The 17,273-nt window shown below is 41.9% G+C and overlaps 1 protein-coding gene across 15 annotated transcripts in view; it reads right to left on the reverse strand.

Moving 5' to 3' along the window:
• The window catches only part of BBX (BBX high mobility group box domain containing), a 133,682-nt gene that overhangs the window by 71,972 nt on the left and 44,437 nt on the right, over positions 1 to 17,273 (reverse strand). The window contains exon 1 of one of the 15 annotated variants that reach the window (XM_083736411.1): positions 75 to 199. The exons of the other annotated variants lie outside the window; for them this stretch is intronic. The gene's annotated coding sequence lies outside the window, so the exon portion shown is untranslated. Of the gene's footprint in view, positions 1 to 74; positions 200 to 17,273 lie in introns of those variants that run through there. 15 annotated transcript variants of the gene reach the window in all.

A 17,273-nucleotide genomic window follows, 5' to 3' on the forward strand; every position in this document is an offset into this window, starting at 1 on the left:
TCACAACACACAGGAAATAAGCAATTACTTCTAGAAATGTTAATGAAAAGAAGTGTCAAGAAGTAGTAACTTACATTTATCTGCTCTGAGTAGAGTACTAATGAAGGCAGGACCAGCAGGCCTTGATCTGTTGCTGTCTGGAGGAATCTAATCAGGTAAACATACAGGAACCCTCACTAACCTGCACATTGTGATCTAGAATATTGCAGATTCAATGTTCTAGAACGCTTTCCAACTTTTACAGGAAAAAAGGAGGAGTGCAGCTCTTTTTAAAAACCACACATGAATGTTTCAGGGACTGTATATACAAGCAACAAAGAGATCACATTTAAACCAATTTACAATACGTGTACCAACTGCATTTCATAGAGTCACCAAATTGTAGAGTTAAAAGGGATCACAAAGGTCATCAAGCCCAACACCCTGTAATGTAAGAAGCTCAACACCTGATCCCCCATCAAATATGAAACCATACCAGACCCTGCTTAGGTTTGCAAATGTACTGTTTAGGGAAGCTTTTAATGTTTAATAGACTATTGTATTTTAATATTTTGTTGGAAGCCGCCCAGAGTGGCTAGGGAAACCCAGCCAGATGGGTGGGGAAAAAATAAATAATTACTAGCAGTTTTACTGCTGCACCATTTAATAATTTTATTTTGTGCATTATTTGCTTTGAGTGTGTTATTCAATAGTTTTGAAGTATTTATAAAAGCAGAGTTTCAGTGTAAGATTTTATTTGTACTGTACTAACAAGATGAAATAAAGGCACAATTTTATAGGAAAGAACCATAACAATTAAAGTACTAGTATCACTTTCAAAGCCTAATTCTGGAGTTTTTGATAATATAACTTAATGCATCACAACTTAATATTAATTTGAGTTGCAAAGTGCTATGTCAAAAACCAAGACGACAAAGCATTGTTTCCAATCAGAAGTTTCCTTCCATAAGCCTAATTTTGCTAAAGAAGTTGGTTTCACACATTAAGAACCAGCTGTTCTGCTTCTTTTGATATTCTGAAGTAACATACAATAAACCAGTCTCCTTTTTATGGTCCAGGGACACAGCTGGAAAGATCAATTGCTATTATCATATTTTATTAATAAGTCTGTTCTTAGGGTAATGGGAGGGGGAAGAGAAGCAAAGCTTTAAAACAAATAGCCTTGGAAATGTTAAGAACCATTTTGAGTTACTATTAATCTACAAATTGGTGGTCTCCAAAGAAAGTAAATATTTTATTTTAGTTAGAATATTGCCACTTGTGCTTTTCAAAGTAATGGTAGTGAGCTTTATTTTAAAACTGTCAAAAGCTTTATATTCATGTTCTGCATAACTTAATTTTGGATTTTAGAATCTCATTTATTGATGTCAAAGGAAGTCCTTTAACTAGTTTCAGAGGGTAAATTAAGCCCCTAATACCATCCTCAGTGACCTGCATAGGTAACACTCTCTACCTCCTGCTAGGTTCTTTCTAATTAAGAAGAGTGACACCTGACATTAGAACAGCATCATTCCCCACTACAGCTGACAGACGAGTTCCGGAAACTCTTGATTCTCTCAACTAGTGAAAGCATTTTCAGCTCTTTGACCTTCAATTTCTTTTAGATCTGGGAAAACAACCACCGCTCCCCAGTGAAACTGAACAATTTGAATTTAAGCTGATTTATTTCTCCCCATCTAAGAATGAAGTGGGCCTAATGAGATGATGCATAAGGACAGAAGTGTCACTCTGTGCCCATTTGAGGCTGAAACAAGCGAAGAAGAAGCAGCCTTTTCCAGGACTCCCAATTTAATCTTCTTCCTCCAAGGGTTCAAGCCTGCAGTGGATACCCAACTATATATATATATATATATATGGAGGTTTTGGTGTCCTCGGGTGTCTTCCCGTGTAAAAGTTGGGGTGTCTAGGCGACGTTTCGACGAGGTCTCACTCGTCATCTTCAGGCTGGTGCTTTCGGCTTCTTGTTACTGGAACAGAGCGGGATCTCAATGTTTGAGTTCCTATAAATACTGTAGAGGGGGTGTGGTGTCTAGCCTCCAATGTTCTGGGCAGAGAGGAAGTTCCCAGGCTAGTGTGCCTTTTCTTCTTTTGTTCCTTAATTACTTGAGAGATACCTTGAGTGATTTCTTGAGTGATATCCTGAGTACCACTTAGGTGGGTCATTAGGTGTGGATTAGTTGCTAAAGTCTTTGTGTCTTGACCTCTTGAACTTTGTGAAGAGTTTTCCTGAGAAGATGGCTGTATTGCACTTAGTTGTGCTTTGGCTTGGCTTCGTGTATAGGGGCGAGCTGTGGTTTTGTGGCTTGTGTCAGCCAGATCTGTGTAGGGATTGCAGGGGGGTGCAGCATCCGGAGGTGCCACCATGGATTGGCTACTGGATGGTGTCAGTAATTCATCTGTGGAGAGGGTCTGGGTTTGGGTCTGGTGTGGTTGATTGGTGTTGGCGTTCTGTGTGCCTCTGGATCTGGTGTCAGTTTTTGTGGGGAGGGCTAATTTCCAGATGTCTGGCAAGCGGGATGTGTCGTCACGCTTGTTCATGTTGTGAGGGTGTTTCTCTATCTCGATGGCTTCCATGATTATTCTCTTGTGGTGATGTTCCGTGTTAAAGAGCAATTTGGAATCTGCAAAATTAATTTCGTGTCCTGTTTCTTTCATGTGTTGGAAAAGAGAGGAAGTTTTTTCTTCTTTTTTGACGGCATTCTTGTGTTCTGCGATACGTGCATTTATTCGTCTGTTTGTTTGTCCAATGTACGTGGCTGGGCAGACTTTGCAGGGTATTTCATAGATCCCTTGGTTTTCCAACTGGATTTTATCCTTGGGGTTTCTGAGGATATTGGCTATTTTTTGGTTGGTGCAAAAGGCTGTTTTGATATTGTGTTTATGGAGGATTTTGCTAATTTTATCTGTAGTGCCCTTGATATAAGGAAGGAGGGCCATGCCATTGTTTTCTTCTGTGTCTTGGTTTTTGGGGGGTGTTTCCTTTTGGATTAGCTTCGTAATCCTGTTTTGCTGGTATCCATTGGCAATTAACACATTTGAGAGATTCTGTAACTCAGTTGTCAAGTGGTCTTTGTCAGCCAGGCGTTTGGTTCTGGAGATGAGAGTCTTGGCTACGGAGTTTATTTGTGCAGGGTGGTGGTGTGATTGTGCATGTAAGTAGCGGTTGGTGTGTGTTTTTTTCTGGTAGATAGTGTGTCCTAGGGAGCACCAACCAAAAAATAGCCAATATCCTCAGAAACCCCAAGGATAAAATCCAGTTGGAAAACCAAGGGATCTATGAAATACCCTGCAAAGTCTGCCCAGCCACGTACATTGGACAAACAAACAGACGAATAAATGCACGTATCGCAGAACACAAGAATGCCGTCAAAAAAGAAGAAAAAACTTCCTCTCTTTTCCAACACATGAAAGAAACAGGACACGAAATTAATTTTGCAGATTCCAAATTGCTCTTTAACACGGAACATCACCACAAGAGAATAATCATGGAAGCCATCGAGATAGAGAAACACCCTCACAACATGAACAAGCGTGACGACACATCCCGCTTGCCAGACATCTGGAAATTAGCCCTCCCCACAAAAACTGACACCAGATCCAGAGGCACACAGAACGCCAACACCAATCAACCACACCAGACCCAAACCCAGACCCTCTCCACAGATGAATTACTGACACCATCCAGTAGCCAATCCATGGTGGCACCTCCGGATGCTGCACCCCCCTGCAATCCCTACACAGATCTGGCTGACACAAGCCACAAAACCACAGCTCGCCCCTATACACGAAGCCAAGCCAAAGCACAACTAAGTGCAATACAGCCATCTTCTCAGGAAAACTCTTCACAAAGTTCAAGAGGTCAAGACACAAAGACTTTAGCAACTAATCCACACCTAATGACCCACCTAAGTGGTACTCAGGATATCACTCAAGAAATCACTCAAGGTATCTCTCAAGTAATTAAGGAACAAAAGAAGAAAAGGCACACTAGCCTGGGAACTTCCTCTCTGCCCAGAACATTGGAGGCTAGACACCACACCCCCTCTACAGTATTTATAGGAACTCAAACATTGAGATCCCGCTCTGTTCCAGTAACAAGAAGCCGAAAGCACCAGCCTGAAGATGACGAGTGAGACCTCGTCGAAACGTCGCCTAGACACCCCAACTTTTACACGGGAAGACACCCGAGGACACCAAAACCTGCATTCCTGTACCCGTGAAAATCTACGAAAGCATATATATATATATATATATATATATATATATATATATATGCAGGTTTTGGTGTCCTCGGGTGTCTTCCCGTGTAAAAGTTGGGGTGTCTAGGCGACGTTTCGACGAGGTCTCACTCGTCATCTTCAGGCTGGTGCTTTCGGCTTCTTGTTACTGGAACAGAGCGGGATCTCAATGTTTGAGTTCCTATAAATATTGTAGAGGGGGTGTGGTGTCTAGCCTCCAATGTTCTGGGCAGAGAGGAAGTTCCCAGGCTAGTGTGCCTTTTCTTCTTTTGTTCCTTAATTACTTGAGAGATACCTTGAGTGATTTCTTGAGTGATATCCTGAGTACCACTTAGGTGGGTCATTAGGTGTGGATTAGTTGCTAAAGTCTTTGTGTCTTGACCTCTTGAACTTTGTGAAGAGTTTTCCTGAGAAGATGGCTGTATTGCACTTAGTTGTGCTTTGGCTTGGCTTCGTGTATAGGGGCGAGCTGTGGTTTTGTGGCTTGTGTCAGCCAGATCTGTGTAGGGATTGCAGGGGGGTGCAGCATCCGGAGGTGCCACCATGGATTGGCTACTGGATGGTGTCAGTAATTCATCTGTGGAGAGGGTCTGGGTTTGGGTCTGGTGTGGTTGATTGGTGTTGGCGTTCTGTGTGCCTCTGGATCTGGTGTCAGTTTTTGTGGAGAGGGCTAATTTCCAGATGTCTGGCAAGCGGGATGTGTCGTCACGCCAGACATCTGGAAATTAGCCCTCTCCACAAAAACTGACACCAGATCCAGAGGCACACAGAACGCCAACACCAATCAACCACACCAGACCCAAACCCAGACCCTCTCCACAGATGAATTACTGACACCATCCAGTAGCCAATCCATGGTGGCACCTCCGGATGCTGCACCCCCCTGCAATCCCTACACAGATCTGGCTGACACAAGCCACAAAACCACAGCTCGCCCCTATACACGAAGCCAAGCCAAAGCACAACTAAGTGCAATACAGCCATCTTCTCAGGAAAACTCTTCACAAAGTTCAAGAGGTCAAGACACAAAGACTTTAGCAACTAATCCACACCTAATGACCCACCTAAGTGGTACTCAGGATATCACTCAAGAAATCACTCAAGGTATCTCTCAAGTAATTAAGGAACAAAAGAAGAAAAGGCACACTAGCCTGGGAACTTCCTCTCTGCCCAGAACATTGGAGGCTAGACACCACACCCCCTCTACAATATTTATAGGAACTCAAACATTGAGATCCCGCTCTGTTCCAGTAACAAGAAGCCGAAAGCACCAGCCTGAAGATGACGAGTGAGACCTCGTCGAAACGTCGCCTAGACACCCCAACTTTTACACGGGAAGACACCCGAGGACACCAAAACCTGCATTCCTGTACCCGTGAAAATCTACGAAAGCATATATATATATATATATATATATATATATATATATATATATATATATATATTTGTTATGTTGGAAAGTAATCTTTCAGAAATAATTTTATAAAATCTTATTTAAACCTTTATGTAAATGGGAGGGGGAAAAATATAGTGCTTTCCTCCCAGTTCATAAACACACAAGCTAGTACTGTACCTATTTCTAGTCATGCATCAATCCACTTTACATTTTATAGTAATTCAACAGTGTTCCAACTTAGAAAACCTAAATTATTAACTTAAGTTGCAGCCTGCCATCTAGTGTTCCGATTTTCACAAACTTTTTCTATAGTGATGGACAGCAAATCCTGTCTACATCAAAAACACATTCAGTTCAACTGAATTTCAGTGGAGCTTATTTCCAAATAAATGTGTGCAAGTCAGCAGCAGTGAGGGATAAAATCGGTATACCTCACTGAGCTCCACAGACCTTACATTTGAACAAACATGTCTGGGATTTCACCATCAATTGGGCTTAAAAAAATGTTTTGAGACCCGATACATTGCAAGGAGGAATTTTTTTTAAAGTCAGAACAATACTGCATCTTTATATACTCTTTATATACTCTTTATATACTCAATGCAGCATTCGAAATGCCAGGCACGTTTTGCTACTGATACAGGTCCAAATGCGTGGAGATTTCTGGGTGCTAGGATGGCAACCATAGTTTAAAAACCTCTGCCATAGATAATGGTTAATACCATTTCCATTTCCCCTGTGTGTGCTTCTCCTTCTTGCATACTGGGACAAGTGAATTGTTGTTGTAAGCTACAGTCAAGCACCGTAGTTAAGAACATAGAATTGTATAAGTGTAGCATTGGAAGGGAACCCAAGGGTTATCTAGTCCAAACCCACTTGCGATTAGACATTTTGTTGCAGTGACCATAACCTAGATTTTAAGGCACCATTTGGTGCCTAACTCATGTATCCAACACTGACTGGATGCAATATATTTAGGTATTTCACTAAATTATGAATAATAATATCCCTGCAATTATCGGTAAATAAATAATTTACAGTGCAGTCTTATCCATGTCTACACAGAAGCAATTCCTATTGAGTTCAACAGGACTTACTCAAGGTATGTGTATGTTGGATTTCAGACAAAATACACTATTCAGATCCTAGATCCTTAAAAAAGTTTTGTATGATATGACCATTGTAGGAAACTATAGTTTAAGGGCTACCAGCAAATCAGAATATCAAACCAAACTAAGCTAGGGGTGTGTGAGAGAGGGGGGGGGAGAGAGAGAAAGAGAGAAAGAGAGAAAGAGAGAAAGAGAGAAAGAGAGAAAGAGAGAAAGAAAGAAAGAAAGAAAGAAAGAAAGAAAGAAAGAAAGAAAGAAAGAAAGATGGAGGTGGAGGGAGAGTGTGAAGACCCAGCTCATTCCCAGACTTGGATTGTTTTGTCTGAACTGCACAGATCTCAAGTTTACAGATCTCAGATATCACAAGGCAAGTTCCAAAAGAACTGTTATCATCAAAGTAATCCAGCAACTTCAAGGACAGCAATTTAGTACAACAATTCTTTATTCACTATTAGCAACCAACTCCTTAAATAAACTCATTTCAAGAAAAGAATTGTGGTTTTAACTAACCGTTAAGAAATGGGAAAAAAAAACTGTCTAGTATTTAGCTGCATTTGACTATTAACACCTTTTTAAAATGGATGTTAAAATTCTCCAGAGGGGTATAATCCCTTCCCTTTTAGTCTTTATTTTATTAAATGTATTTTTATCCTACTCTTCAGAAGGACAACGGTCCAAGATAAGCTCACAACAATCAGTTGTGAGATAGTTCCCATGCCTAAATCTAAACTTTTATCTTGCGACTAAGGTCACTTTTTCTACATTCATTCTATCATCCTTCCTGCTTCAGGCTTTGGTGAGAAAGGTCAGTGAGGGCCAATTTCACACACATTTGTACGTCTCTACAATAGCTGGTTTCTCAGGGTTTCTCAGGGTTGCTGTATAACGTTTTGTCTACACAGAGGTCATCCTTACTTAAATACATTTTTCTATGTGCAAAATAATCTGTGTCTCCCTAACCGAGCCTTGTAAAGAAGCCCACAGGACTTACTTGCCTTTACATTCCCTAAATCAGATGGGTGGGAGATTGCCTGTTTTTGATGGGGTTACACTTCCTCTGAAGAGTCGTAGCTTGGGGGTACTCCTGGATCCTTTGCTGTCGCTCAAGGCTCAGGTGGCCTCAGTGGCTCAGACTGCCTTCCATCAGCTTCAGCTGGTGGCCCAGCTACGCCCCTATCTGGACAGGGATGGCCTAACTACTGTTGTCTATGCTCTGGTAACCTCAAGGTTAGATTACTACAATGCGTTATATGTAGGGCTGCCTCTGAAGACGGTTCAGAAACTTCAGCTAGTGCAGAATTCAGCGGCCAGGTTGCTCACCGGAGCAAGACAGACTGAGCATATTACACCAATCTTGGTCCAACTGCACTGGCTACCAATTAGTTTCCGGGCCCAATTCAAAGTGCTGGTTTTGACCTTTAAAGCCTCAAACGGCTCAGGACCGCAATACCTCAAGGACCGCCTCGTTCCATATGAACCTACCTGGACCCTGAGATCATCTTGAGGCCCTTCTTCGCGTGCCTTCTCCTCAAGAGGTCCGGAAGGAGGTAACATGAAAACGGGCCTTCTCTGCAGTGGCTCCCCATCTGGGGAATGCTCTCCCCAGGGATGTTCGCCTGGCACCTTCATTATACACCTTTAGGCGCCAGGAAAAACCTTCCTTTTTAACCAGGCCTTTGGTTGACCTGGTCAACATCCCATACCCTTTTAAAATGTGGCTCTTTTGGAGGAGGTATTATTTTACTGCTTTTATTTTTATTTTATATACTGTGATCTTTTTATGTGAACTGCCCTGAGACCTCCAGGTATAGGGCGGTATATAAATTCTAATAATAATATTAATAGTAGTAGTAGTAGTAGTAGTAATACACAACAGCAACTAGGCTGTCAGGGCTGGCAAAGGAGAGACTTAGAGCTCTGCTCCTGAACAAGCAGCCTATTGCATTTCTATGCAGGGCACTGAAGAGTGAGAAACCTCTTGGTTTCCTTGCTAGGCACAGAGTACGGACAGTGTGTCTCATCCCTCCTCTACCAGTTTGCCTATGGCTACCAACCTAGTGCTTAAATAAGAGGCTGTGGTGAACTAGGGTTTTTGGAATTGCATGCTCCATGTTCCCACCTCTCTCCAGTTTTGGTAATGCATATGACCACAATAAAGTTGGTTAAAATGAAACTGGTATGCTCTTAAACTCACTTTGAGAACATAGTGAACTCCCACAAAATTAAACGGAAAGCTTCTTTGTAACTGCATCATTAATACATCATTCTGTTATGTCACTCATTATCTGACATCCTGCCCCTTATAGAGAGACCCAAGAGACTGCTTCTGAAACCTTTGCATGCACAAGCAAGCAGATCCACCCCAGCAGAAACGGTTTGGTTTCTTTTGAGTGACAATATTCACCTCATAACACACAAAGTAGCCCTCGATGCCAGGGGGTTGTCAACCTGGTCCCTAGCGCCCACTAGTGGGCGTTTCAGAATTCTAGGTGGGCGGTAGGGGGTTCTACGGCACAAGCGGAATCCTCCTTCCATTGAGCACTGGTGAGCACTTGGTTACCATCAAGAAAGATGCATTAGTGGGCGGTAGGTATAAAAAGGACACGGGTGGCATTGTGGGTTCAACCACAGAGCCTAGGACTTGCCAATCAGAAGGTCAGCGGTTTGAATCCCCGCGACGGGGTGAGCTCCCGTTGCTCGGTCCCTGCTCCTGCCAACCTAGCAGTTCCAAAGTATGCCGTGCAAGTAGATAAATAGGTACCGCTCTAGTGGGAAGGTAAACGGCGGTTCTGTGCGCTGCTCTGGTTCGCCAGAAGCGGCTTAGTCATGCTGGCCACATGACCCAGAAGCACCGCGAGATGAGTGCCACAACCCCAGAGTGGGTCACAACTGGACCTAATGGTCAGGGGTCCCTTTACCTTTACCCCTGTTCTATGCACTGGCTGCAAAAAAAACAAAACAAAAAGATAAAAATCACTATAAATTGTAGTGGTGATGCAGAGGTTTAATCTGAAATCAAGCTAGATTAAGCTTGCTGGTGTCTCTGATATCATCTCTCTTACAACAAGGGTGTTGCCGTATATTGTGGATGTATGTTCTGTATCATTTTATTGATACTATTGCTGCAAGTTTGTCATGGCCTTTGGTTAGAACAATAAACTTGGTTATGTCTATCAGCCTCGTATTGTCTATGCATTAACACAATCATCAGGGGTAGGAACTATCCTGCAGGACTGACACTGCCTGCATACTCAAACAGTTCACTCTTTCATCACAGATGAGGGCGAGTGTTATGTCTTCGAGGAAGGAGCAACTCCTCCTGAAATCCCAGACTGGTGACATTCCGAGTTTTCAATTGGTACAAAAAAATGGTAAAAAGTACTGAGCCAGGGGCATGGTTTATTCCCGTGTTCAAGTTATCTGATAGGGTTCGACTGAATCCTTTAACTCTCTCTCCTCAAATGCCCAGCTAGGCACAAATAAGGTCAATCCCTTTCCATCTCCCAATCAGGAAATACATGCAACAAGTTGTGACTGAAAAGGTGACAAGATGTTTCCACAGAGGCTTGAAGAAAAACTGTGATGCAAACCAATAGCAATGCATTTCCTTTCCCTCCCCCCCCCACCAGTGCATGTTCACTAACATGCCTTAACTTCTAAAACACCTGGGGGTCTCCACAAGCACAACCAGCTCCCTGCTTCATAAAACTGCAGAAAGATGGCTGTACTTGTGGAGGGAGGTTGGAATGGCAACAGGAAGGAGCAGCTAGCAAACTCATCCCCACTGGGTTCCATCACAGTGTTTATTTTACACACAACGAACACTTGATTCACATATTAAAGTTGCAAGACTAACAGCAGCAAATTTAGCTTTTTTTCTAGCTTGAATGGGAGTGTACGAGGTCCCTGTGCAGACACACCCTTGTTGACAACAATCCTTTCATTTATTAACCACTTTGTACTGAGCACAGCAATTATATTGAAAATAAAATGTACTTTGAGATTCCCACAAACGTGGACTGCAATTCTGTGAAGAATTGTAATTGATTTCAGTGGGATTAAACTGCGCACAAGGTTGCAGCCATCGTAATTTTGAATGGAGGACAGAAAAGCTGAATTATGGAGTCCTGCATTTAGGGATTCTCCTCATTGTCGCCAAGTAAATTCAACTTTAAATCAAACTGCAATGGTTACAGAAGACTGGAACACATGAGAAACCCTCAGTAACTCAAGTATGACCCAGCGCAAAAATGGAATTTCAAAAGGAAGAACTGTCCTAGATTTTCTTCGCAGAATATAGAGGCTTGTTAAGTATTTAAGGAAATACTAAGAACTATTATTATTTTTTAGCGTATATCAGAAGTAATTTTCTCTGTATTTATCTCAAAAACTAAAAGAAAAATGGAGCAATATGAAATTATTTCATGACGCTTCTTTAGGTCAAGTGTCTAACATGGTAAGCCAGCTCAAAAACTCCCCCCGCCCTGCAAAATATCATAGGAAGAAAAGGAATTTTTTTTAAAAAAAAAAGTTACAGTGACCCTGCCCAATGGAGCTTAGCATCTAAATTTTCAAAGTGAAAGAGACAATAGATAGAAGGAAGAAAAGAGGGGAGCAAGGGGGGGAAATAATAGAGAGGAGGTAGCTTTAAGAACAAGATACGCATGTAAGCAAATGCCACTGAAGATACTTACGGTAAGTGTGGAATGAAGTTTTAAGCCAAAGGCTGCTTTACTTAAAGCATCACTATGCTCTGTCAATATTCATTCATAATGGAGATGAATGCCTATGCAAATCTCTCTTAGATACATGTGACAATCAGTCATACCTAGGGAAATCTGAAGACGGGAATGTTTTCATGTGGAGTTTGAGTTTTAGGTAGCAAGTATGAGACATGCTTGTGATCTAGCCAAGATGTGCAAGTCATGCAGGTTTGCCTGAATAGAAATCTTCAGGAAAGCAGTGACATCACATTTCACTCATGCCATTCTTTTTTTTGCATAGGATGAAATCTGAATGATGTTCTCCAGTTTTATAGTTTTCTACAGAAGGGAACAGGAGACCTCTGGTGGCCAAACAGACTATTGGCACTTACATTATTTTCTGTTCTGATCCTGTGAGAGCTCATAAACAGCAGGGCCTATGGAGCATCTTATTACAAGAAATCACCAACTCCAAAGGTACCACATTGGTTTTTGTCTGCAGAATAACATGCCTACTTTTCTGAAATATGCTCTATGTAACCAAGAAATAAAAGTCACTTGCTTTTTTAAAACAAGTATTTTTTATGCTTTACAAGTTAATAAGCTTGTCTTGCTCATCAGCATCAATATAAAAAAGTGTGATCACAGGCTATACACCTAAAATAAGCACAATTCCAAAGACAGCACAGTGACCTAAAACATTTGTTATGTTTGTAGAGTGGTTTTACAAGTACCTAAGCTGTAGCTATGAATGAGAGTAGTTTATTACAGAAATCTGCAAAAAAAAATGCCACTGCATGAAAGCAAGACATTAATGCATTCCTAGTCAATTAACCCTCCTTTGAAATGTAAACCCTATTTGTCTTCTTCAAATGAAAAGAAATGGGCATATATGATTATGTTCAAATAATTTTAAGTGTAAATTTCATAACCTACAATTTATTATACTTTTTTTTAAAAAAACACACAACAATTGTCCAACCAGCTGTACATAGACATTTCACATTTCACATTCACAATGTAATGTAGAATGGACTTGCTTTACTGAGTGATGTACAGAACAAATTCCTGATAGTCTGTGCCTAGCATCTACCAATCAGGCTATCTATCAGCATCTACCAATCAGAAAGTTTAGCAGCAAGCAGCACTAGCTAGGTGCTAAGGGAAGTATTTACAACCCAAGAAAAAACAAGTTAGTTTAGGCTATGACATCATCAACACTTCCCATTTTAAAAATCCCCTATCAGTATATACTGTACCATAAAACATAATGAAAGGTTAAAAACAAACTTCAATAGATCATTTTGGGGGGCAGACTCTTAACTGCCTGCATAGGCCTGGCGGGTGGCATTGTGGTCTAAAGCACTGAGCCTAGGGCTTGCTGATCAGAAGATTGGTGGTTTGAATCCCCCTGATGGGGTGAGCTCCTGATGTTCGGTCCCAGCTCCTGCCCACCTAGCAGTTCTAAAGCACGTCAAAGTGCAAGTAGATAAATAGGTACTGCTCCGGCGGGAAGGTAAACGGCACTTTCGTATGCTGCTCTGGTTCGCCAGAAGCAGCTTAGTCATGCTGGCCACATGACCCAGAAGCTGTCTGCAGACAAACGCCAGCTCCCTTGGCCAGTAAAGCGAGATGAGCACTGCAACCCCAGAGTCGTCCACGACTGGACCTAACGGTCAGGGGTCCCTTTACCTTTAGGCCTGGCAGAACAGAAAAGTTTTCAGCAGGCCTTTTAACTATCACTCTGATGTGCAGGGTCCAGTTCTGTGTTGTCTACTCCTGCAGCCAAAACTGTAGGATTTAACCCCCGCAGAGAGCAAGATTGAACTCTGAGCATCAGCTGGTGAGTGGAGGGCTTAAGCTTACTAGTTGCTGCCTCACTCATTAGTTTCTTCCCACATCTCTGTGGACCAACACTGACAGGTAGGCAAGACTGCCAACCATCAGTCAGCTGAGCATAATTATGATGTCAGATGACTGAAAGGTGGCTGGTCCTGCCCATCTGACAAAATTTGCCTGTGGGACCACTGGATCAAAAAAGTTCCCAGCCCGATCTAAGGGATGCATATGGGGGGGGGGGGTGCTGGGCAATATATCAATATATTGCCCAGGACCGGGATGAGAAGCAGACGGGGATGTTGGTTTCACTCAGCAGTATATCGCGGGTGAAACCACCACTGGGGAGTCAAGAGTTCCTTCCTCCAGTGGGCGCTGCTAGCAGAGGGACTCAGGAGCAGCGGCGGTTTCACCCGCAATATATCGCTGAGTGAAACCTCCATCCCACTTTGCCCTCAAGTGACGCAGAGGAATAAACAAGCTGTATCGGCGAGGCATCAATACAGCTTGTTCCTCCCTCTGCATCTTTAAACTGCTTGATTGAGCAGTGACAGCACGGGGGCTGTTTCAGCTGGGGAGGGGGAACCTTCCCAATCCCCAGCTGAAGCTGCGTTGTTCAGCTGGCAAGCACCTGGGTGAAACCGCCTCAGCTCTAGAGAAAACAAAAAAAATTCCTTCCAGTAGCACCTTAAAGACCAACTAAGTCAGTTCTTGGTATGAGCTTTCGTGTGCATGCACACTTCTTCAGATACAAGAAGAAGTGTGCATGCACACGAAAGCTCATACCAAGAACTGACTTAGTTGGTCTTTAAGGTGCTACTGGAAGGAATTTTTTTTGTTTTGACTATGGCAGACCAACACGGCTACCTATCTGTAACTCAGCTCTAGAGGTGAGAGCTGGGGCAGTTTCACCTCAGTGTCTCGCAGACAGAGGCCAATGCATCTTGTCTTTTCAACAGCATGGTATATCGCCAAACCGCTATGTTTGGCTGGCGATACACCACAATGTTGAAAACCTGATATTGCCCAGCCCTAATATATAGTTATGCATGTCCCTTTCCACCATTACAGTAGACATGAATATTGAGTCAAAGGGACTAGGCAATTTATACCAAGCAACACCAACAGAAGAGCAGCAGTTGATAAACATGTGTACCTTTCTTATATGATGGAATTTAAGTGTATTTTGCACCTGAGGATTGGAATCTCTATTTAATTTATATTAACAACATGATCAGTGGTCTTAGGCATTATTGCCTGAATGTGAAGTATCAATCATGCAGAGGCTGTTTCCAGTTTCCAACATATGCTTCTTAGTCAGTGGTTCAGATTCCACTGCATTTTGATACAACAGGAAGTCTTGATACACATCAAGCAGCAAATAGGACATGAAGATAAGCCTAACAGTGATGTGAATTCCACACTAATTTAACAGCTGCTAAAGCCCTTTACCAGTTTCCTGCAAGACAACATCAAAAATGGGGGGGGGGAGAGGAAATAATATTGAATCTAAAAATTATGCAATTCAAGCATTTGGTTTTGGTTTTGGTTTTGTTTTTTTAAAAAAACCCCACTAAATTATACAGTACTCCGTATGAAAATATGAAGTTTCATTATAGACTTTAAAACCGAAGAAATGTTAACAAGCAACTATAGTAATTAATTGTTAGTGAGGATAGGAGGAGGACATGAACACCATGTTTCAGCAACTTGATATGCAGTATATTGACTTAAACTGGCATCTAAACCATACTGTCTCTATACATTGAAGACAACTGCTGAAATTACGTGTGCAGCTCAACCAACATTAAGTACTTGAGACTGGAATCCTAAACATACTTACTATACAGTAAGCCCCAGTGAACACAATAGGATTTGAAGCTCAGTCTTGTATTTACTCAGAAGTAATTTCTTCCAATTTCCACGAGAGTTAAGAATGTGCTTAACCGGCCTCCTGAACACAGCTACGGATCATTCCCCAATTCTTGATCTGGAGGACTGCCCGTCCAGTCCAAGTTCTGTTTAAATATACAGACCCTTAAGAAGGAAAAGCAAAAAGGATCCCTGCAGAGCCTCAGACCTAGAGAGCACAATGAGCATGTGCAAAGGTTACCTGATCGCACTCATTCCCTCTATGGTGAGCTATATTGTATTTCTATTTAAATTACAGTCATTTCGAAACCTGTATAATAAATTACCCTATGCTAATTTTATGCAAAAATCTATTTCTTTTTTTGGCAATGCATTTCCTCTTTGTTGGTGATGTGTAAGTGATTACCCTATGAGGTCCTCAGGAAAACCAGTACACGTAGCAGAAGCCTGACTTCTGTCTTCTGGGTTTCTGAGGGTTTTCCTGTTGTTATTCTGTTTCTCACAGCTACTATAAACCTACCATTAAAACCTACCATTATGGGCTGGTCATTTCTTCATCAGAGGGCAAATGGGCAAATTTAGCAAGGGATCAAATACTTTCCCCCATTTAAAATTTGAAAAATTGTTCATCATGTTTAAATCTCTGTGCTGCTAACTTATATAAGTAAATATTGTCAACGTTGATAAAAATATTTCTAAAATTGGTAGCAGTTTGTGGCAAAGGCAAGTTCTTCATAAAAGCAAGGTGACAGAATACAGTGGTACCTCGGGTTAAGTACTTAATTCGTTCCGGAGGTCCGTACTTAACCTGAAACTTTTCTTAACCTGAAGTGCCACTTTAGCTAATGGGGCCTCCTGCTGTTGCTGCGCCGCCGGAGCACGATTTCTTTTCTCATTCTGAAGCAAAGTTCTTAACCTGAAGCACTATTTCTGTGTTAGCAGAGTCTGTAACCTGAAGTGTATGTAACCCGAGGTACCACTGTACTGGAGTAATTCCTGATTTATTATCTTGAGTAAAGAAAATTAATTACATAGCGAGGATAATATTCACACTTCAGTGTTTTAAAAATCATTTTAACTATGCTTGTTTGCAGTCAGGTGGCAATCTCTCATTTTACCAACAGAGGTTTCTTAAGCATAATTGTACTTCTTTTTCTCTGCACTAATCCCATGCTTTTTCTTATTTTCTCTCTTCTACAACTTGTGCGGTAAAAATAGAGTACTACTTAATGCCTATATAACACCTTTCAAGTGTCTGAAGCGCTTTGCGTATACTATTTAGTACAGCAATCCTGTAATGCAGGCCACTTTTCTTGTCCCCCTGTGGCAGTTTTGAAGCCAAGGAAAAGAGAAAAGTGGCTTGCCCCCTGAATTCATGGAAGGGGTAAGATTTGAACCAGGGACCTCCTGACTCAACTCCTACCCACTACATTACGCCAATGAGGATCTCTATTACTGCATTGCAATCCTGCTCATGCCTCCTGAGAAATAAGACCCACAGAGTTCAATGGGACGTATTCCCAGGTATGTAAGTACAGGACTGCAACCTAACTACACTACCTTTAATCACTGTGGGCCCGATCCAAAGAAGGTTGCTGCAGATTGCTCGTGTAGCAACTTTCTTTTCTACCACTCACACCACCCACTGAACAAAACCATTCACAGGCTCCATCATAAAAACTCTCCTTTTGAAGCTGCTCTGTGTTTAAGCAGCTTACAACACAATGAATTGTGTGTGGGCTGGGTTGCACTATTTGTGGAAACAGAAGGGGGAAAGCCCAACGCATGAGTATTTGCTAAAGCGTTTCTGTTTACTAAGTAACAGCCGACTACCATTGGAAAGTGGGCACTTAAACAAAGCTATGCTAATAAGGGACAAAAGCATGAACTACTGTTAAGTACACCTTAAGAGATGCGGAAATATTAATACTGATGGTCTAAAGCAGAGGTGCGGAATCTGCGGTCCTCTGGATGTCAATGATCAATGTGCGTAACAAGTGATGGTGTTGGGAGTTGTAGCCATTTCTGGAGGGCCACCAGTTCTCTATCCCTGGTATTAAGCTACTGACTTCCTAATCTAATGCAAACAGATCTATCTACTCAGAAATAAGTTCCACTG

Source organism: Podarcis gaigeae (assembly GCF_964106915.1).
Source record: "Podarcis gaigeae genome assembly, chromosome: 4".
Lineage (NCBI taxonomy): Eukaryota > Metazoa > Chordata > Lepidosauria > Squamata > Lacertidae > Podarcis > Podarcis gaigeae.